The sequence below is a fragment of the Patagioenas fasciata genome, chromosome 2, assembly GCF_037038585.1.
Source record: "Patagioenas fasciata isolate bPatFas1 chromosome 2, bPatFas1.hap1, whole genome shotgun sequence".
NCBI lineage: Eukaryota > Metazoa > Chordata > Aves > Columbiformes > Columbidae > Patagioenas > Patagioenas fasciata.
This window is the reverse complement of record NC_092521.1, coordinates 100,313,231-100,335,077: the sequence shown is the minus strand read 5'-3', so window position 1 is coordinate 100,335,077 and position 21,847 is coordinate 100,313,231. Positions and strand designations below refer to the sequence as shown.

Below are 21,847 nucleotides of genomic sequence, written 5' to 3'. Positions count from 1 at the left end.
AAGAGGAATATCTTTTGCTGGAATTGTAGCAACAATTTTACAGCTTTTTTAGGAAAGTGGGAAAAAAATCCCCCCACTATCCTATCTCTAAATGTACCTGCAGTTGCTTAATCATTGTTATGTATTTTTTAAAACAATATATAATTCCTGTGCTGAAGGCTGTTTTTTCTCAACTATGTTCCGTGACATTTAATTTAAAAACAATTTGAGTATAATTATTACAGATGTTTAAAATATATCCCTCATAAAATTGAGAACAGATACAAGAAAATGAAGTTAAGTGCTGCTATTGCATTTTCCATTTGGTTGAAACTTTGCTGTGTGCATTACTCCTGTGGGAGCACACTAAATGGAGTGGAATTTTCATTTTACTTGTTATGACAGACAGTTCCTCAGATACTTCTCAGTCTATAATATTGTTGCTTTACCAGTTGGCGCTACTGCATTGCTAGAGATAGTGTATTCTATTTGAACTAGATAATAAAAAAATCATACTTGAGGTCAAAACCACTACTGATGAAATGATTCTTCTCTCAAAGCCCATTGTCAGTAATGAATCTTCTTTTTCCCTCAGGGCATTAACCAAAGGCTTGAAGACCTCTGTGCCCTGGAAACTGAGAAATTCCCCTATGTGGCTTCTGCAGTGACAGCCTCAATTCCGAAGGTGACTCTGTCTTAGCAGGATGAGCATTTGTCTGTCTTCCTTGGTTGGTTACTAGAAAATTCAAGTTTTATGGTTGCAGATAGGCATCATGGAGGCACCCCGGGAATCAATTTAGGCAGGCTTTATTCTAATCACAACTGTTTAGTGGAAAACCAACTAAGACCAGGGTTTATCCAAAATTATTTATCACTGACAACATTCTAAAACACAAATTCAGACACCAGTTAGGAGTTCAGTTACTACACAGCCGATCAAAGCTCAAGGGATCAGATCCCAAAACTCTAGTTTGATGATTCAAAAGGCATGTCTTCCCATTCATAAAAAGAGAGGACTCTCAAGTGTACCCAGAAGATCGCTTATTAAATAGGCTTGGTTTCTCAGTCCTTGTGGAATGCTCCTCAGATGGCAAGTCTAAGGAGGAGAGTCTTCAACTGCAGATCATCTGCTCTGAGGACAACCAACTCAATGTTGGTCTCCAACAGGCTCCATTTATACCCTAGTTGAATCTGAGCTGTGGTCATTCATGGTACTGGTCCAGAAATCTCTCAAACAAGGCATTACATTGGTCAGAGGCCCTGTCTGTTGACCAAGGCGCATAGTGGTCTTTTGGTCTGGCAGTTTCTGGCACTTTGGAGTGGGGTGGAGGGGTGGGGATTGTATCTGTCACAATAAGTTTTAAATTTCCATTTTTAAGTTAAACGAGTGTCTTGTTGCATTTGGAAGAAATGCTGGTAGTTACAACATTTATTACCTTCATTATTTTGAAGTGGTGCATATCCTCTATAAAATGGATTCCTTCTCTAGCTACCTCTGTGTACTGTAATAGCTCAGACAAAGAGGCATTGTATACGTGCTGTACCATTGCATGAACAAAGTGCTTTCCCGAGACAATATTATCATTCTGTAGTAATGGAAAAGTTTTTAAATATTCACTGGCAAACCTTTATGAAATGTTATTTTGTAACCATCCTTTTAACTGAACAGAGGATTTTATCTCTTCTGTGAAGTGGCTCCAAAGATCTTGTAAAAGGAATTAATTTTGCATAAAATTCTTTGAAGATTGTCTAATTCTTTTATCCCTGTGGAACTTTATTGTCTTCAGTGGAGTTATCCAAATTTATGTTGTGATGATAGGGATAACATCTTCAGAAATCTTTCATTTCTATAGAAGGTGATTAGTTATCTCCTTGTCAAACTCTGCAGGACTTGTCCCTGAGGTGTGGGGAGAGGGAGAGAGAGAGGACATTAGTAACTCTGTCTTACACTTCTGGTATTTAGATATTAAGATAGGATCCTCTGGAGAGTGTCAAAGAGCTATGTTCTGCATGTGTTCTCTGTCTCAGAAAAAGAGAGCTGCTTCTGCTTGGCTGATTGTGACCTGTTAGATACCTGCTTGGGTCATCAATAGCAAGAAAGGACTGGTGGGCCTGGATAGACAGACAGACTGGTCATGATGTTGGCACTTTGCTTTGAAATATAGACATTTTATTTTCAATCTGTATTGAGACTCACTAGACACAATATGAAAAAAAATTTTGGCTGGTGCCTCTTTGGTGTACTGACACATCAGATGTATAATCAATGGGCTTGGTTTTTAACGTGAGAGAAAGGAAACCTCTGAGTATAGGAAATAAAAGACTGTCTCAGCTTGACACAGTTCCCACACTGTGTCCATCTGACAGGACAGTGAAGGTTTGGTTCTGATCAGTCCCTAACATCTCTTGTGTGTGTGAGTTGTTTAACCTGTGAATTATTATTTAGTGAGCAGGAACCAGTGGGAGTGAAGGGAGGAAATTGGCTGGAAGGCTGGTTGCACCTCAGTGACTCCTATGTAGGACTGCTGAATTAAAAAAATCCTTCCAAAATATGTGCTTTTAAAGCATCTCTTACATTCTTCATTTACTCTCTTTCCTATGCTTTAACCTTGCTGGAATTCCACAAGCTGGGCAAAGTGCCAAATCTTATTGCAAAGAGTGGTCTTATTCTGGATTATGATAGAGAGATGATGATTGAGTGCACTCCCTGACTATCCTGGGAGCTACCTGCTGTCTGATATTTTTGTACAGTCTCTCATTTCTTCCCTCAGCTTGCCTTTTATCCTTAGAGTTTGGAAAGGATCCTTCATAAGCTATTGCTCTGTGTTCTGCTGACCACTAAGTACGCTGCAGGGATGGGGAAAGGAAAGTAGATGTGGGCATTTGCACCTGCAAGTGAAGAAACTAGAGGAAGCACAAGTGGCAGAACTACTGTGGACTGGGTATTGCAGTTATTATTGATGATGGTGGGTATGCTTCTTGTTATGAGTCCACAAAGTAGCATGCTTCTTACTGAGAAACAGCACTTGAGATGGAGGCAATTAAGTATGGAAGCGTTGCTTAATGTGAATACCTCAAGCAAGATGACTTTTGAAGAGGGCCTTCTGAAGCCTGAACCCAGACTCTTGCTACTGTAAACATCTTTCTGTGCTTTGTTGCAAAGACTAATTGCAGCATGCTCTGAATGTAAATCTTCTTATTTTTTAATAATTTCACAATGTTTTGTTCTAATGTGGTAACTGAGGAAAAGCTAACAAGAACAGTAGGATGTTTAGAAACCTGGCCTGAGAGGAAAGATGAAAAGAGAATGGAGCTTGTTAGCTAACATGTCCTTAGCTGTTTCTTTTATAGACTGTCCAACATACAGAGAATATTGAGATGCAATGCTCATTTTTTCTGCCTATGAGAGGGAGAAATTAGCTTAATTTATTTTTATAGACTAGCAAATAGTACACTTTGATTTAGTTCTAACAGTAAGAGAAAAACCTTTCTACTTGTTAGCCTGGTAAAACACTGAAAAAGGCTACTTGGGGACTGTGTGGAGGATGCTTCACTGAAGAAATTCAGGATCAGGTCACATAGGTATTTTCTGTATATACTGGATGCTTCCTCAGAGCAGTGGGGTGGCTTGGATCATGCTTGGGGGCTTTTCCATTTCTCTAAGTATTTGCCATCTTCTGTACTAGCTAAAGCAGTTATATCATATTCATTTGGTAGCTGTGGCTTTTATTTTCCATAACACTTTGGTGGAAGGTGGAACGGGCTGTGTAGAGTCTTCTAGAGAAGACATATTAAATGAATTCAAACCATAAAATCTGATTAATCAAACAGAGGTTCAAGATCAAACTTCTCTGTCTGAACTGTTCTTTTGTTTGCAATATACTGCTACCAGGTAAAACCTTATTTGTGATATTTTTATACCCAAGTGAAGTGAAAAACAGGGTCTGCATAGCATTTCTTTTCTTCCACCAAATGTAGATGAAATTTGGATAACTATCTTTGTTGCTAAGGTATCTCCCTGTAACCAACCAATTGGGCTATCTGACTTGCTTACCAGATGGTGAAAAAGAGGCAGATTGTGTACATAAACTCATCCATTAAAAACAAAACAAAACAAAACAGGTAAGAAGAGAGAGAGAGGACACATTATCTGGGCTCTTAAGAAGAGAAAGTAATGTAAAAAATGTCGCTGCCTGTTAGATTGGAAAGGCAAGTGCCCCACACGTTCCCAACAGCTAAAGCTTGGTAATGATTTGCATCTAAGGTACCTTTGGCAAGGCTGGCATGGAAAGATTATCACTGTGTATCAGATGCTCCACACGTTCAGGATTGCACAGATCTCTGGAGCACAGAGTCAGGTGCCTGGGAGGGCACAGCAGCATGTGCATTGCTAACAGTGAGAGAAGAAAGGGTGGGAGAGGAGGTAGAGAGAAAAATGGTGAAAATAAGGGCATAATAGGTCCATATAGAGGCTTTAGATAACTCAGAATTCTGAGTTTGGATAAAAACTAAATGAAGAAAATTGCTAGTTCTCTGGAAGAAAAATAACACTTTGAAGAGGCAGACTATCTGCTGCTGGGTTACAGCCTGACATGAGTAAATTGCAAGCTGAGATAAATATGCCTAGAAGTATCAAAAAGAGAGATGTACAACATGTACAAGGTATGATTAACCATCAAGTACAATTCATGCCAGTCCTGATTGTGTAAGTGCTGCAGCGGTGAGAAGGGTGTGCTGCTTTTGGAGTCAGTCTGTTTATGGGGAGCAAAACAGTAGTGAATGTTTGGTTAGTAACTTAGCCTCTGTGTATGTTAAAAATTACAAGGCCAATACTTATTCAGAAAGAGACAAGTGGCTTTTGTTCCATAGTATTGATAACAGCAAGAGAAAATAGGCTATGCCTTGGTTGAAAATGTCTGTGCCCTGACAGGACACTCGTAAACAGCACATAATGCTTGTACTGTTTACATAAATTGTGACAATTTATTGTAGTGAGTATTGGTTAGCTTAGGTATCTGGGAAATGATCTGGGTTGTGAAGTGAAGATTTCCACAAGTTTGTAATCAAAAGCAAAAAGCCTCACAAAAGCTTCCTGCAGAAAAGGGAAATCTTTTGTTATGAGCATATATGCCTGAAAAAGAGCATGGCCCACTCTTCACTGCAGTGTGGATTGTGGTAGAAAAAAATCTTGGGAACTGATGCTGCAAAAAAGAGTGCTGGAAGAAATTAATGGAGTAGAAAATATGTCAACTGTCCTCTTAAGGGAAACTGAACAATTTTTTCAACCTGAAATACATTTTTTCCCAGACAGGATGCCAAGGAGACTGAATGAACCATGGCCAATTGCAGTGTTTTATTTAAACAAACAATCCCTCAGATTCGTATCAGTACAAAATACCCCAAATCCCACAGCACAGCAATGTTGAGAGCAGGTCTTGTGTGCCCTTGGCAGGGGAGCTGGAAGACACTTTAACTCCATTGCTCTGCAAAAGTCTCTCTTGCTTACTATTGCTTTTAAGTACCCAAATATGTGCATCAGACAGGAACTTCAGTTGCTGTGAGCAGTCAAAAGAAATAATTTTCTTTGCTGGGAATACGAGCAACTCTGATAGTGGATAGCAGGCCAAATCCAAGGTAAGGATCAAAAGTGGTGGAGTCGAATCATATGACTACAGAAAAATGGAACAGAATAGGAGGACACAGATTGCCAAGTTGTTAATGAAAGCATTACATAGAAGTTCAAATGTTTGGCAAATAAATCTCTGTCTAGAAAATCTGATTATTGTGTAACCTTGCTTGTAGAGAATGAAAGGAATCTGGAATAATCTATGCCCAGTGCATTGCATGGGATATAAACTTGCTGCTGCCAGTCAAAAGGAAGGCCTGCCAGATTTCTTCTGTACAGTAATCACACACTTCAATCTCTAGACAGAACAACTCCAGTTTGGTACCAGCAGCCTGGGGTTGTTTTTTGTATTGTATGCAGTAGATAGAGCTGAAGAAAAACAAAGATGACAACTAACCTGGGATGATTATTTTTCTGTTAATTTATGACAAAACAGAATATCTTCATCTTTTGCCATACTGATGCCTACTAATCACAGATTCTGTATTGATTTTGGTGCAGTTGCTTTTCTTTTGCTGACCCTCTGTGATTTGGAAAATACTGCTTGGAGGAAACATTTAGAATTCAAACTTTTCTTACACTAGAAGAATGGTATCTTGGCAGCTATGGATAAAAAACCACCTGGTTTCCAAAGGCTTAATGGATTCTCAGGTTTTTAGAGACACTCCACTATTGGAACATTTAACCGTCAGTGAAGTAGTAATCACTCCAATTCATGCAGGTGCAAATGAGATGCGAGTACTTGCCTCTCAGTAGCTGATATAGGGGGCTATCAACTTTGACAGAACTAATTTTAAATTATCCAGGTGTCTGAGTGCCTAGCTGGGTCTCTCCCATGCTTTAAATGTATGTTTCATAAATCTACTTCAGTCTATTTCATGAGCTAAAATTGGAATAACAGGATAAGTGAAATCCAAATGTAGGCTCTTATTGACCTTTCCAGTACATTTACACGTAGGTACTGGAAAAAGCAGTCAGGACCAACTCCATTCTCTTGCTTTGTCTTATGTCTGTTCTGAGTCATGTTAGCAGTTGGGCATTGTAGGTGTTACTGTAACCTGTTTTAATGTTCTAATCCTGAAACAAGAATTGCTATATGTTGTCTTTCCTTTAAATATCAACCATTCATAAATGTGAGACATATTTTTCTCAGCCTGTTGTTGCCCACAAAATCCAGTGCAGGCTGAGATGATATTCATATCCATAGCCCTTCTGAGAACTGTTGTGTTTATGTTAGGCAGAATTTTGCAACATGAACACATTGAAATTTACATACCAGGGCAGGATTTTGGATTTTTTTTTTTTTTTTCAGTGCCCTATGCTCTGCTTAGTACAACTTTATATCTGGGAGAGCTTAACTATAAAGAATCTCACGTGGTAATTTCACCACAAGCCTGTAACCCATCAAGATGTTAGAGCAATTTTTCTATTTTATAACTCAGGGTCCTGCTTCACCTTTGTGAAATGATGTTGCAAACATTTGAAATGCTGAATCTGTGGACAAGCACCACAGTGATTTCTCATGGAGTGGAGGAATTATCTGGAAAGCAGGGCAGCTGTGTCTAAAGTCTGGAATTGTTTTGTGGCAAGGGCTATGGTACTCAAATTATAAATAAAAAAATCAAGTTTATTCTGTTATAATTCTAGCTAGACAACAGGGCAGTGCTTGTGTGCACACCTGCACTTAAGTCATTAACAGCCTGGGTGGTCCAGGAATCCCCTGGCTTGTCATCTGCACAGATGAGATGATGGAATGGTTTTGGATACTGACCTGATTTGAAACTCAGTGATTGACTGAACTCCTAGACATCTTCACAGGAAAGTATTTTACTGGCATCTGGAGTAATATTTGACCAAGTATTTCATGCAGGAGCTGCCCATGCGGAAATTTCACTGTTCTGAAGATTTTCCCTGGGCAGATTTTCCTTTGCTTAGACTAGTTCATTTATTTAAATACAACGATCAACATGCTGACTGGAGAAGCTGGTGATCTCAGGGGTTCTACTGCAAAACAGGTCAAATTGTGCATAGAAAAGATTCCTGTAAACGGCCAGTAGAAACTGTTCCTACAGATGCAGAAAGAGTCATGTAGTACAGTGTTTTGTATGTAGGTAAGATGATCGGGGGTATTCTATATGCAATTTGAGATAATAGCAATGGATCATGCGTGTACTGGAGTGGTCACGTAGGGCCATGGGCCAGCTGGGTAGAAGGAATCTGCAGAACCAGTTTGTGGAGTCTCACCTGCCCTAGGTGAAGACAAGGACCCTTGCAACAGACTCCAATTGCTATGTGGACAGCGACTGACCAGCCCTTTTGACAGGTTTAATTCCCCAGGTGCGGGTTACCCTATGCCAAAATCCCAATAGCAAACTAGTATTTTTTTTCTTAACAAACACTCTGTGAGTGTCTGAGAAACAGGTTATTTTTTGAATCTCCTTAATTTTCTCAAATTCAGATCAAATCCACAGTTGACTAGTTTGGGATTTCCTTCCCCCTGCTCTTACCTCTCCCCTCCCTCCTGCCTCGACTTGAAGGGAATTATCAGTATAGGTTTCAGAGAGGTTGCTCTGAATTTTCGTGAAGGAGATAATAACCTCCGTTCCACCAGCTTTAAAGTACTAGTGCATTGTTTTAAACTGCAGGTGGTGAGTAACTGAGGAGCAACGTCATGCATGTGTAGAAACAGTCTCAAGCAAGAGAAGATACAATAGTCACTGTTTGTTTATACAAAGATACAGATATACAGGTGGCTTAAGAAAAAGCATGAAGAATATAAATCCACTTCATAAGCAAGATTATTGTGTTTGCTGTTGAGAAGATAGATGTGACAGACTGGAGATAAGAGTGGAATTCCCATATCTCCAATTAATTTTGCATCTAGGCTCTAAGGTGTAAGCTTTACTGTTTTCTATTTAATTTATTGCAATAAAATTTTTTAATTTTAAATACAGCTCTGTTCACTTCTAAGACCTTTTACGTCTTCCTTGTATTTTTAGCATTTGACAAAGCTCTGCATCATTTTAACTAAAGTCTGGCATTCATTTAATGAATTTAATGAAATATAACAAGGGAAAGTGTAGAGTCTTGCATCTGGGTAGGAACAACCCCAGGTTCCAGTATAAGTTGGGGAATGACCTATTATCAGTGCAGGGGAATGAGACCTGGGGGTCCTGATGGACAACAGGATGACCATGAGCCAGCACTGTGCCCTTGTGGCCAGGAAGGCCAATGGCATCCTGGGGTGTATTACAAGGGGGGTGGTCAGTAGGTTGAGAGAGGTTCTCCTCTGCCTCTACTCTGCCCTGGTGAGACCACATCTGGAATATTGTGTCCAGTTCTGGGCTCCTTAGTTCAAGAATGACAGGGAACTGCTGGAGAGAGTCCAGCACAGGGCAACGAAGTTGAGGAAGGGAGTGGAGCATCTCCCTTATGAGGAAAGGCTGAGGGAGCTGGGTCTCTTTAGCTCGGAGGTGACTGAGGGGTGATCTTATTAATGTTTATAAATATATAAAGGGTGAGTGTCATGAGGATGAAGCCAGGCTCTTCTCAGTGACAACCAATGGTAGGACAAGGGTAATGGGTTCAAATTGGAACACAAGAGGTTCCACTTAAATTTGAGAATGAACTTCTTTTCAGTAAGAGTATCAGAACACTGGAACAGGCTGCCCAGGGGGGTTGTGGAGTCTCCTACTCTGGAGACATTCAAAACCCTCCTGGACACATTCCTGTGTAACCTCATCTAAGTGTTCCTGCTCTGGCAGGGGGATTGGACTAGGTGATCTTTTGAGGTCTCTTCCAATCCCTAACATTCTGTGATTCTGTGATTCAATTGAGTACAGTTCAGTATATGTTCTTGTTTCGATTTAAATCTGGTTTCTATTTGTCCTAGATAATGCATTTTAAAAACATAACTGCTAAACATTGATTATTTCTAATGGGTCTAAACATGACAGAATTAGTCATTACATGGGAGCTTGGGAAAGTCATTGTGAGCAACAATGTAGGAAGTTAATCATCCAAGTTTTAGATGGAGAAAGCCTGGAAAATACACAATCCCATGCTTCTACTCTTCCCCTGAGATTCATTTTTCTTGCAGCAAAAAAGGGACCTTTATATTTATGGTTTTTGCTAACCTGAGATGAATTCACAGGGACAGGAAGAAAGGCTTTCAGAGAAAGCTTAGACTGTGTTTTAATTTTCAAAGCTGTAAGCTCTTCAAATGGGCTGCAGTATCTTCAGCCACAGTAGGCAAGGACTTTCTGTAGGGGTGGAGGGTAAGGGCAGGAACGGGCTGGAAACTGTAAACCCTGTTTGTGTGTCTTTCTTTCCTGTCTTTCCTTCAAATAGCCAGTGATTGAGACACTTTCAGTAACACTCAGATAATAATACTTGTTTCCAAATTGTACACTTATCCAACCAAACTCTTGGTAACAACAGCAGTTGAAATAAATTGCAAACAGATTAAGGTATTTTTAGAATGTTTTTCCATGTGAATTGTTTGTAGACAGACTCCCAGCATTCCTGCAAAGCAATTGTGAAGCAGATGTGCACTAGAATGTATAGGGGTAGTCTATCAGGTTTTTTTTTTCATATTTTTAGTCGTTTTTTTACCATCAAATTACTGCTTATGGTTGAAACTTAATCCCTATTTACATAATTCTGTGAGGCAGGTTTTCTCCGTAATGGGAAAATCTAACTTTTGCAACAGGGAGAGAACAAATTGAAAATCAAAACCAAAACCACCCCACAGAGGCTTTTACATAATAAGCAGATATATTGTTTAATTCCTGAATTTATTGCGTAGGCATGTTGTTAACAAAGGACATGTATGTTTTCAACCACATTCATTTTTTTATAGGAAAACACTACCTCTACAGAAATAAAATATTTTCAGAAGTGTTGTGACTGCATCAGTGTTGGTGGCTATCCAAGACAAAAAAAAAAAAATCCCTTTCTTATCTGTCAAAAATGTCATCTTATCAAAGAAACCAGAAACATATCAACATCTGTTCTTTACATTCTTTCATCCTGAGATGGGGATCAAACGTCTACTGTAAGTGCTACCTTTTTCATTACAAGGGGTTTCCTTTCTCCGACCATTTCTATTGAACAATTTATGTCAGTGTAAGCTACACCATTTGGTGTTCAAACTAGCCAGGCATTGGCTCAGGGATAAGCCAAAAATGATCAAATCTGTTAAGCTGATTTCTTACATGGGACATAATAGTTGCAACTTTTCAAATACAGGAATCTTTATTGAGTGCTGTCTCTTCTGAATAATTCCTCAGAGATTTGCATCCTGTAGTATAGCCTTATCAGCATGCAGTGAAATTGTCTAACTCTGTATAAATTACAAAGACAAGAAAAAAGAAATTCTTTGTAGTTTTTTTGTCTTCTAAAAATGTCTTTCATTCCTATAGTGTGGAATCTCAAACATCTTCATTTTTAATAATCTACAAAGAGCTTATAAATACGAGGGAAAAGGAATTCAGAATAGGAAAATTGTAGTATTGTTTAGACCAAATGTCCATCTAGCAGACTATCCTGTTTCCAATAGAGGTTAATGCTGGATGCGTTGGAAAGAGTGTATGAACTGAATCAGTATATAGTAACAACTCATTGGTATTTTCTCCCCACCCCACTTTCAGATTTATTTCTATTCCTTATATGGTCTATTATCTCTGCTCTGTGATTTGGAGAAGGAACACAACACCAAACCCATTAAAGCTTTTTGGCATAGTCCATTATGACTTTGAGTTCAAGATTTCTTCATCTGTTTCTTTTAGTTTGAGGTGATTTTTTTTTTTTTTGGGGTGGGGGGAGGTGGTGGCGGCAGGGCGGGGGATGGGGAGGTGTCTATTTTCTATCTTTAAGTCTATCTGTTTTCTTTACTCTTGCTTCTTACTACTTTTTTCTCGTAAGTTCTGCACTGTCCCTGGGGATGTTTTGTGAGAAATACTGTGACTGAGGTTACATTTTTAAGATAGTCTTCTCTATTATGTGAGCTCAAAAGGCTGTCTGTCTTAAAGATGCTTGCTGGGAATAAGCAGCCAAAGAGTATGTGTGTATGTGTGTGAGGAACTTTGCAGACTGTCTTGATGTTTGGAGTAATTCACGTGGGTAATAAAATGGAAGGCCTGAAGACAGTGACTGAAACAAGACACCTCTTTACCATGGTAACTCTTGAAGCAAATAAAGAACCAGCATGAGAGGGTCAGCACAATAGACTGATGAAGGTTCAGAGCAGGATTCTAGGTGATTAGTAAGAATTTTGAAATACAGGGAATCCAAGATAAACGTGCTATTAAATATAACAGTGACTACTGGTGGATTCACTGTGTTGTTCCTGTGGTACTGTCTTAAATATTGAGGTGCTTTTTCAGCCTTCGGTTTAACTACATGTTAACCTTGTAGTGTGTTTATTTATTGCCTGCAGCCCTGGGCAAAATAGTCCCCTAAACTTTGTCTTCATTATATTATGCTAGTTCAATTTATTTACTTCTTAAAAAATCATTAAAGTTTGCAAAGTGTTTGAAAGATGACGTGAATGCTGAATGAAGTGCTATGAACTGGAAGGTGAGAGGCAAGCAAAAGCACTGTTGAAGGTGTGTGAGTGCTGAGCACTGCTACATGTGACAGGAGTCCTACCTATTTGTGAAATGGTATGATTTAGCCATGGCAGTAGTTTAGCAGTTGCATGCTGATTTACCTTTGCGTGTTTTCGCACAGCTCAATAAAAGCCTCCTGGAGAGGTGTGAGCCCACCTCCAACTGCAGCCTTCTAACTCCAGCAGTGAAAGACTGCGTAATTCTGAACCATCTGTTTGGGACTTTGTCTAAAATGTGAAATTCCCGCTACTGACAATGCAAATCCCACAGATGGACTATCCCATGGGAAGGCATGTGTGTACTTTCTCATCGGTGGTAACTTTGGTTTGTTGGGTTTTGATGGCAGCTGGAAACACCATAACATGTGCTTTGTGGTTTGGCTTGCTGTATTGTCCAGTGAAAGACATTGGTTGCCACCTAAAGCTGTGGACATGTCTTCTTCCAATAATGTTGACTGTAGAAGCTGTTGCTGCCAGAAATACACCATGCTTGTTTTCCATATGCTACCTCTCCCTCTGTTTTGTTGACTCGGTGGCTGTGCTTAGCCTTGCCTAATCCCACTGCAGTCCAAGCAAGCCATGTTAGCAGAAACCAAGAGTTTGAAACAGTCCCAGTAAATCTGACTCATTTGACTGAAACAAGGTTAAGAAACAGCTCAACAATGTAAGGTTCCTAGGGCCTCTTGATTAGCTTTTCTTTCCATCTTTCTTTCTTGCCTTTTATTTTTTTTTTGTCATCATTAAGAAAGATTAAGATGAATCTACTCTTTCTTTTAGAGCTTATTTATTTACTCTCTACAGAAAATGCATATAGGACTGGAGGAGTTTTTCATCTTTTGAAGGAGATAAATGACTACTTTTTTTTTCCCTTGTTGATTTTTTTTATGTCCGCATCAAAAATTTTGGAAGCAATATTACAACTGTTGAAATGCATCAACATGGCAGTAGCTTTTTCTTGATACAACAGTTGCTTTTGCTTCATTACTTTTTGTAAAGGATTTTGTTAAATAACAATTATAAACCCATTAGTCTCATTATTCTAAATGGAGCAGATAAGTGGATATTTCTTCTGACAAGGATGCGTGTGGTAAGTGACTGATAGATGGAGTTTGGAAGAGGTTTTAGTTGAGATATTTCATAGTAATTAGGCTACTCAAGAAAATAATTTACTCACTCCTATTGATGGGAAATTGGAAGATTCCATTCTACTAATCTATTATGTAATACATTTAGACATGTTGATTGTGAGATTTTGCTTCTAGTATTTTGTCTAAGCATCTATGATTAAATTGTGCAGTAATGAGCTTAATGACAACCATCGAAAGAGATGACCCTTTGCAAGCCAGATAGGGTATGCAGAATGGCTTAACAGTCTCGGTGTTCTGACTCTTGCAAAATTAGCAGAAATTGATTCATACAACGTGTAAAAAATAGGTGGGGAAAAATGTTTCTTGTGAAATGTGAATCTGTCTTTTCCTGAACTTTCCTTGGATTTCAGTGGCTTTGGACAGGTCCAAAACAGAGTCTTCTCATGTTTTGATAATTCTTCATCCTTTTGAAACGTATCAAACGTAGCCTCTGGGAAATGTAAAGCCATGTCTAGTCAAATCATAGAGTAAGCACACAGTAAACATGAGTGATAAAAGATTCTGCAAAATATCTAACCAGTGGAGCCAGTTGTTGACAAGCAGGGAAAATATTTTGTGAGGGTAAAACAGCATAGAAACTCTGTGTAAACAGGGGATACACAGCAGTAGATTTAACCAAGAAGGCTAGCGGGAGCTGTAGCCTCCTATTAGCATTGCCATGTGTGCAATATACATTCTTTTACCACATATTGTGGACATGCCTCTGTAGGTCCTGTATCCAACTGTATTGACTGGTCTCTAAGGATAAGCCTTTTGATTGATAATTTGATTAATTTGAAATTGAACTGTTTATATAGTCTTTGAATGTATTGAACCTTCAGGAGGAGAAACAGGCTTCAAAGAGCTGTTACTTCAATACATATAAAAAGATTCCCATAAGTTAGTGGGACTACTGAAAATGGTTTATACTGGGAATGAAGAACATGAAACTGAGACCAAGTTACGTATTTACACTGAGACGAGGAGTTTTGTGATCTATTAACTGTCTTTCTTGAGTGCATGTGGGGGTAGATGTGGAATCTGGACATGGCCTGGAAATATACAGACTTGGTGTTTTGTCCTATAGGTGACCGCCCAAGAGAGGCCCAGCCAGCCCCAGTCTGACTCTCCACTCATGCTGGAGAATGTTGTGGGTGATCCCAGGCAGCCCTTTTGCTTCCTTCGGTGAGACTGTTGTTCATTAGTGTAAGACTGACTGTAGAACTAGGGATGTGCAATGGGCAATTATGCTCTCTGCTTGCAAAATGATTGGAAGGTTGAAAATATTGGTAGATTTTGTAAATTGGGGAAAATGGGTATAAATGATTGTATCCAAAATAAAAGACTGGTTTTGTTCCTGCCAAATTGCTGCATCCTGAAGGAGAGAAAGCCTCATCTTCCATAGGATAGGGCACAGGACAGGATGGTGGGCATCAAAGAATGCTGTGAAAAGGGTTCAAAATCCACATCCTGGGTGCAGAAGGCATGGAAGGAGCTGCATGCCTACCTCTGGAAGCAGGTGATGATGTTTAAAATTCTGATGGCTGAATAACAGGGCCAAGTCCATGCTGATTTCTGTGGTCAAGGAGATTCATGGAGCAAGAAAGCAGCATAAACTCAAGCTGCACAATCTGAATGCAATTTAATAGCACATACTACTAAAGACACAGTCCAAACAAAGGTCCACAAACTCATGACAATTTTTCTTATACGACTTGTTGGATTAGTTTTGCAATATGTGTTTTTAAGTGATGGTGTTATGCCAGATCCCTTTACCATAAGTAAATAAACAACAACCCTTTTCTTAATTTTGTGTATTGCTGACCTTCTCTGTGAGTGCATGTGCTTGTTTAAGAGGATTGTTTTTGCTCTAGTCTTTCCTGTCTTCCCTTTTCAACAACAGCAACATTAGCTATGAAACTGCTTGTTTACATGCACAGTTCTTGACCTGGAACAGACATTTTCAAGCTTTTACCAAAGTGATAGAAAGCTCCCCAAAGCCCTAATGGATTCTGAAAACTAAAAGGAATTACTTCAAATTGGAACTTATAGTTGTGGATGTTTCTCTCTGAAAAGTTACTGAATAATGTTAAATGCTCTTAGGGATATTAAAAACGAACCAAACAAACAAACAAAAAGAAACCCCAGCCGCAAAGAAACACCAACACAAAAAACTGCCACAATCCTGACTCTGCTATAACATGGAAGCAGACTACGTTTCTTTCAATCTGAGAAACTGGGAATTTTTGGGCACTGGGGAAAGAACTCTAAATGAGGAAAAACTCCAAGTTCTTTCTATTCAAAATTACAGAAGTTCTAATACTTTCATCTGTCTGATTACATTTTTTTTTAAATTACTTATGTGAGCTTTTAATCATTTTTTATACAGTTCTGTTTAGATACTTCTAGGGAAAAAACAAACAAATAAACAAGAATAACAGCAACCAAACAAAAAACCCCAAACAAACAAAAAAACCCCCAGCACTTTGCAAATGTGTAAGTTACAGAGGGTCTGTTTGCCAGTGAAAAAACTGGATTCAGCTAATGAATAATCAGTGTGCTGTGCAGGATGCTTAGAGTCACCATATCCTTGATTTGAGAAAATCATATGTGGCAGTAAAAGCGGGGTGACAACAGGTCTTTGAACTCCAGCTCCTGAATTCCCTTTGCTGCCTCTCTCTGCTCTGGGCAGATGAAGGCCCTGTTCTCTGGACTTCCACAGCTCCCAGTCCAGCTGGCACTGGGAATACCACTGGATGGCAGCATTTTCCCATGCAACTCTGCAGAGAGGCAGGGGAGATGATCATTAAGGGGGAAAAAAAGCATTAAAAAAAAAAAAAGTGAGTGAGAAAGGAAGAAGGAACCGTTGACGGTTGCCACTTTGAAGACCAGCATGCATCTTTGCTTCAGTGTAACTTATGCAAATCTCCTTTGCAGTATTTGCCTCTCTTCTTTTAATTCCCTTGCAGATATGATATATAAATTGAAATAAGAAAATCAAAGGCAGGACATGACTTTACTTTTTCAGTGCTTTTCTAATTAGAGGTTCTATTCTGAAGTTGGAAGCTGGCTCCTGTCTCTGGAAAGATGAGCAGTGTTCATGGGTTTTCTCCATTCTCTTTCTTTACCATTATAGCCAACACTTTTTCAGCTGTTTTGGCTTGTGTTTCAGAAAGCAAGTTGACTTGCTTACCTTGTGGCTTGCCTGGGTACTTATATGCATGAGCTTTAACACAAGCAACTTAGTTCTTTTCCATCAGCTATTTGGTTTATTGTGTGAATGACATGATACCTTCTTTCCCACTCTTGGCATATATGGCCATCTTTCTTTTCCTTCCTTCCTTCCTTCCTTCCTTCCTTCCTTCCTTCCTTCCTTCCTTCCTTCCTTCCTTCCTTCCTTCCTTCCTTCCTTCCTTCCTTCCTTCCTTCCTTCCTTCCTTCCTTCCTTCCTTCCTTCCTTCCTCCCTCCCTCCCTCCCTCCCTCCCTCCCTCCCTCCCTCCCTCCCTCCCTCCCTCCTTCCCTCCTTCCCTCCTTCCCTCCTTCCTCCCTCTCTGCAATTTGGGAGCAAAACTCTCTTGCTTCTCTTTGGAGAACTGGAGCTCATGATCTGTTTCACAATTACAGAAGAAGCTCTTATACTGTTTTAAGTCTTCTTGTTTTGCTTTTTTCTTATGTTGTCTTCTCTCACCCCTCATCATGGCCTTCTTATGCTTGAGAATATTTGGTGTCAAACAATGTGGTTTCATTTGGGAAAGGTGAGTGGCTTAAAGGAATGGCACTTTTTAGTTCTTTAAGGGAATATGAATATCAGAGAGGGGAGAAAAATTGTACTTCCTTGCAAAAATTTTGGTTTGATGTTTATTAATTTTTCTGTGTTTCTATAAGATAGCTTTGCCTAAACAATCTCTGACCGTACAAGTGTACACAATTGATAGGTGTCTGACAAGCATTCATTCCTTTGTCATCTCAGAAATGGCCTGTTTCTTCATCATGGATGCTTTTCCTAATTTTAAAGAAAGCTCTGCACATCTTGCTGGTTTCCTGGTTATGCTATTCTGTTTGGTGTGGAAAGTATTACTAACATTATTGCTGAGCATTCAAGACTGTCAATTTATATTCTCAATCTCCTTTTATTTTCTCCTTTCATCCTCTGACATGTAGTTGGTCTCATTTCTTTTCTGCTCTCCTTTGCCATCTCTCCAAAGATACGCGTGTTGAACCGGTCTGAAGTTATTCTGCTCCTGACCTTATCTGAGCAGCTATAGAATCACAAATACCGGAGAGAGACAGCATTACAAATACTGGCAACAGTGTGCCACTTACTTGGTCATTAGGATGAAAGGAGAAATGAGTAACAACAGTATGAATACTGACTTTAAAAGCAAGGAGACTGCAATGTATTTCAGGTCTTTTAGAAGTAAAGAGCAGCCCAGAATTATTTTTTATAGAAATGTCACTTGTGAAAAGAGAAGCCTTTGAATGATGTGTCTGTTGTGCCGCTCAACAACACAACAGAGCACTGGGTGACACCATTGGTGGCCCTCAGTTCCTTAAGCACTGCTGGCCAAATAAATGCCATGAATGAGGGTGTTTCTGTGCCACAATAGGCACTGGCTATCACAGGGCTTGACTTACCTTGTGAGAGACCAGGCAGCTGACTTCTGGGGAAAGCCAAGGGAAGCTGACAAATACTGTGCTTTAAGGCAGCTTAATATATCCTTGGCTGTTGTGCCCTTAGAGAACAGTGGGCTGCTGGAGGGAAAATTAATGATATTATATTTTGACGGAACCTTTTATAGAAGTGCGGTTTGTGGTGAAAATAAAAGACTGAAGTAGTTGTAAGAAATGTAAAACTATGGAGTTAAAGACATCTGCTGTTGTCTGTGTAGTGAAAACCCGGTCTGTGAGGAGAAAAGATACTGATACATTGATACATTCTTGTCTTAAGATTACTGTTGATATTTAGTGATCAAAATGAAAAACTAGTATACTGGGCATTTTTAAAGACAAATAAATTGTGCCCTGTATAGGTAAATTGTTCCTTTCAACTACAATGTGTTGCAAAGCAGAGAAATGTGCACACAGGTGGTTGAAGACTCCTTCTCCTTTCCTCCTCTTCCTCCTGTTGTGTTGGAGAGCTGTATATAGCTGCCTTGCTTGCAAGACCACACAGGGAAATTTTAAATGCAAAAGCAGGTCACCACCAAAAGAAAACAAACAAAACCAAAAAACCCACAAAAACCCCTGTAGACTTCGATTATAGCAATCTAGCTTCAGGTCTCTGAGATAGCTAATGTCTTACCCTGGAAGGATGATCTGTACATACAGTCAATAATGTCTAGACATTGTACATTAAGTACAAGTGTGATATGATCAACAATTTTGAAGTGGACTCCTCTGCTGTTAGTGACCTGCTTTCCGCCACATGATTGAGACAAGGTAACTGGCATGTATTTGCTCACCTCACTGCTCTCTACTGGGTAGGATTAGAATTACGCAACTTGATATCATATTAATAGTCTGCAAGTAATGAATACACCTTTGATTGACAGTATACGGGAGATTTGGAGCAGGACAATACCGGGTCTGTGCCCAGTGTGAGCAGGAGGTACTGAGCAGCCTCAAAGGACCCTGACTGGTGTAATGCCTTGGCAGGGCTAGGTTTATGGTACTGGGTACTGTATAGTTGTGACTCTGGTTTATTAGCTAGGTAATCATGCACGTGGTGATGTTCCTTTTCATAAGGCAGTGTGGGGTAGCTCTCTTGTTTTATCCAAATGACTTGTCAGCCAAGGCCTGGGTGACATGATACTTAGGCAGAGACTGATAAAGCACTTGCATGTGTTTTATTTATGCCTGTTTTCTTTGTTTTGTTTCTTTCAGTTGTGGGCAAATTAGAAGCAGAGGAGGCAAATATTCTTAAATGGTAGAAAAATGTAAGCAAGAAACCTACCCAGTATCACCATACTTGTTCTGCTCATTTGTGTCTCTGCTTTTTACATCTACATGTTTAATTGTCAACATCTAAGCATATATACCTTCTAAAGGTTTTCCAGAGTAGAAATCCTATTTGCTGTTCTTGAACATATCTCCACTCCTCTTTTAATAGATAGTTATGCTATCAAACATCCTAACATGCAGACATTGCAACCAGGAGTCACGCCATTGTTAGCAGAATAAAGACAAGACATATAAAGCCTGAACAGGATGGCAATGTCACAGAATTTACAACTTACTTCCCCTCATCTCCGCTGCCTTTCTAGATAACAACCAAAAAAAAATCCCGAACAAAACTAAAAAAACCTGATGATTTTTATGGGGCTTGACTCATGACTTTGACCAAGTGAAGTGAATTACACTGTAGCAGGGAGGACCTTTCCTCATAGCATCCATGTCCCTGGAGTCCAGGTATCCTTGTCTGCTAAGGACACTGGTCTCCCCTTGCAGCCACCTTGAGCCCAACTCCAGAGCCTGGCAGCTCCCAGAAACATTCACAGTGTACAGCAGAGGTGATGCTACAAAAGAAATTACTTGTATTCCCACTCTTATTGCTAGGTGGTGGTGTTTGCATCTAGCATGTGCTATTCTAGCCCGTTTGAAGGCATAACTCAGCAAGAAAAGTATAAGGACTGAAATGACAGCTGACCTGTGCACTTTTGTGCAAAGGCAGAGAGGTCTCTGCAGCCCCTTTACAGCACAGTTGTAGTCTGTGCCTGAGAGTAAATCAATAAATGCAGTGATATAGTAGCAGGCACAAATTCTATGATTTATTTTCTACCTCTATTTGTAACCTTAGCAAACCCCTGTAATGGTTGATTTTCTTAAGTCCATCGGCCTCCCTCCTTCGCTTCCCTTGTGAAAAATGAAGATAGGGTGTTGGAGCTTGCTGAGAGAGGTTGGTTAGATGGGAATGTGCCTGTGGCCAGTGTCTGGGAAACGGCTACAGATGTAGGCTACACCTTGTACCGCTCTCCATGCAGAAATGCAGCAACCAGCCGCTGTGCAGCTCTTCAGAAGCTGTCCTAGAAGTAGCAGCATATAATGAAATATCTTTTAGCCTCACTTGGACTCCTAAGCCTGTAATAGCTGTTGGTGACTAGTGAGACATAAAGTACAATACATGTTTTTTCAGTGCTGTCCTTTATAACAATTACATCTTAACAGCGGGAGGAAAGAGGATAGTTAAAAGTAGGTTTAATCCCAAAAGAATGGTTCATTTCCTCTAAATACTGCACTTGCCGGTAGCTCTGTTCTTCTTCCCTCAGCCTCCCTCCCTGTGCTCCTCTCTTTCCCCTCACCCCATCCTTCAGCAAAGCTTCCTTTTCAGTCATGGACTGCTCGTGGCAAGGATTAATGGTTTATTGGAATTTGCACACCTTACAGGAGTGTGGCATATATTCTTCAGAATTTTATTGCAATGCACCACAGTATATCATTTCATTAAATTGCATGTCATGGTTATTTGCTGTTATTCCCCAGACCTCTATGTGCAGTTTTATCAGTCTCAAATGGCAATGAAATAAAAAATAAAATAAAATGGAATAATGCCTAAATACATGCAGAGGGGTCAAGGGATCCTATATGCTGACTACAACAACAAGTTTATTGTCTCATTTATGTGTGGGTGGGGGAAGGAAGCAATTTCTCCACTGTATTATAATTGTGTTTCACTGTATGGTAGTAAAGATAATAACCATAACATTAGTGCAACTACTATGCTATCAAATGCTTGTCACAGCCTAGTATTCTCCAACAATGTAGCTTCACAATGGAAACATGCACAATGAAAGAGCAGCTTGTTTTATTAATTTAATAGGGCTCTATGTTGTTGGAAGGCCAGTATGTGTTTCTGAGAGACTGATTAAAATAGGAAGAAGTAAACATGGTAAAAATAATATTTTTACTGGTGTGGGATTCATTTAACAAAAGTGTTCCTTCAGGAAAACAGAACCAAGATGCTAATGTTATACCTCATTTATTGCCAGCATATTCAGTGACATTTCATAATGTACATCTGTCAGCCAGAGATATAAATGAATGAGGTGAACCATGCAATTTACCCTCAGGAAGTTCCATTAGAGCCCCCAAAGTATAATATTTATGAGGTCAGAATCAATTAATCAGATAGCTGTATTTGCTTTTCAGCTCAGCATGCTCTTCTGTACCAAGCTGTTGCACTGAGAAAGTCTTTCCTATTTGGTAAGAGGAGTCAGTTTGTATGTACTGCATGTAGTCTGTTTAGTAAATCAATTGCTTCCTCACACAGCTTATACTCAATATAAATACAAACTGTAAGTTAAGGGAATGCAAAATTAAACCTCTATCAAAATACAAATCAGAATAGAAGACTGTGTATCTCCTGCTTGTCCCTGCAGCCTACCCCCATGCAAATCTGCTGAAAATGAGAAAACAACCTGGCAGAAAACAGTGTACCTCAACCAAAGATAATTCCAGTAAACAGAAAGTCTTGTGGAAGGAAGAAAAAAATAATTAATTTTTAAAAG

The 21,847-nt window shown here is 39.5% G+C and overlaps 1 long non-coding RNA gene across 2 annotated transcripts in view; it reads left to right on the top strand.

The window, feature by feature from the left end:
• The first annotated feature begins 590 nt into the window (after window positions 1-590).
• LOC139827411 (uncharacterized) overlaps window positions 591-21,847 on the top strand; it is a 65,692-nt gene continuing 44,435 nt past the window's right edge. For both annotated transcript variants that reach the window (XR_011737947.1, XR_011737946.1), the window contains exon 1: window positions 591-664. This is a non-coding gene — a long non-coding RNA (uncharacterized lncRNA). The remainder of the gene's footprint in view (window positions 665-21,847) is intronic.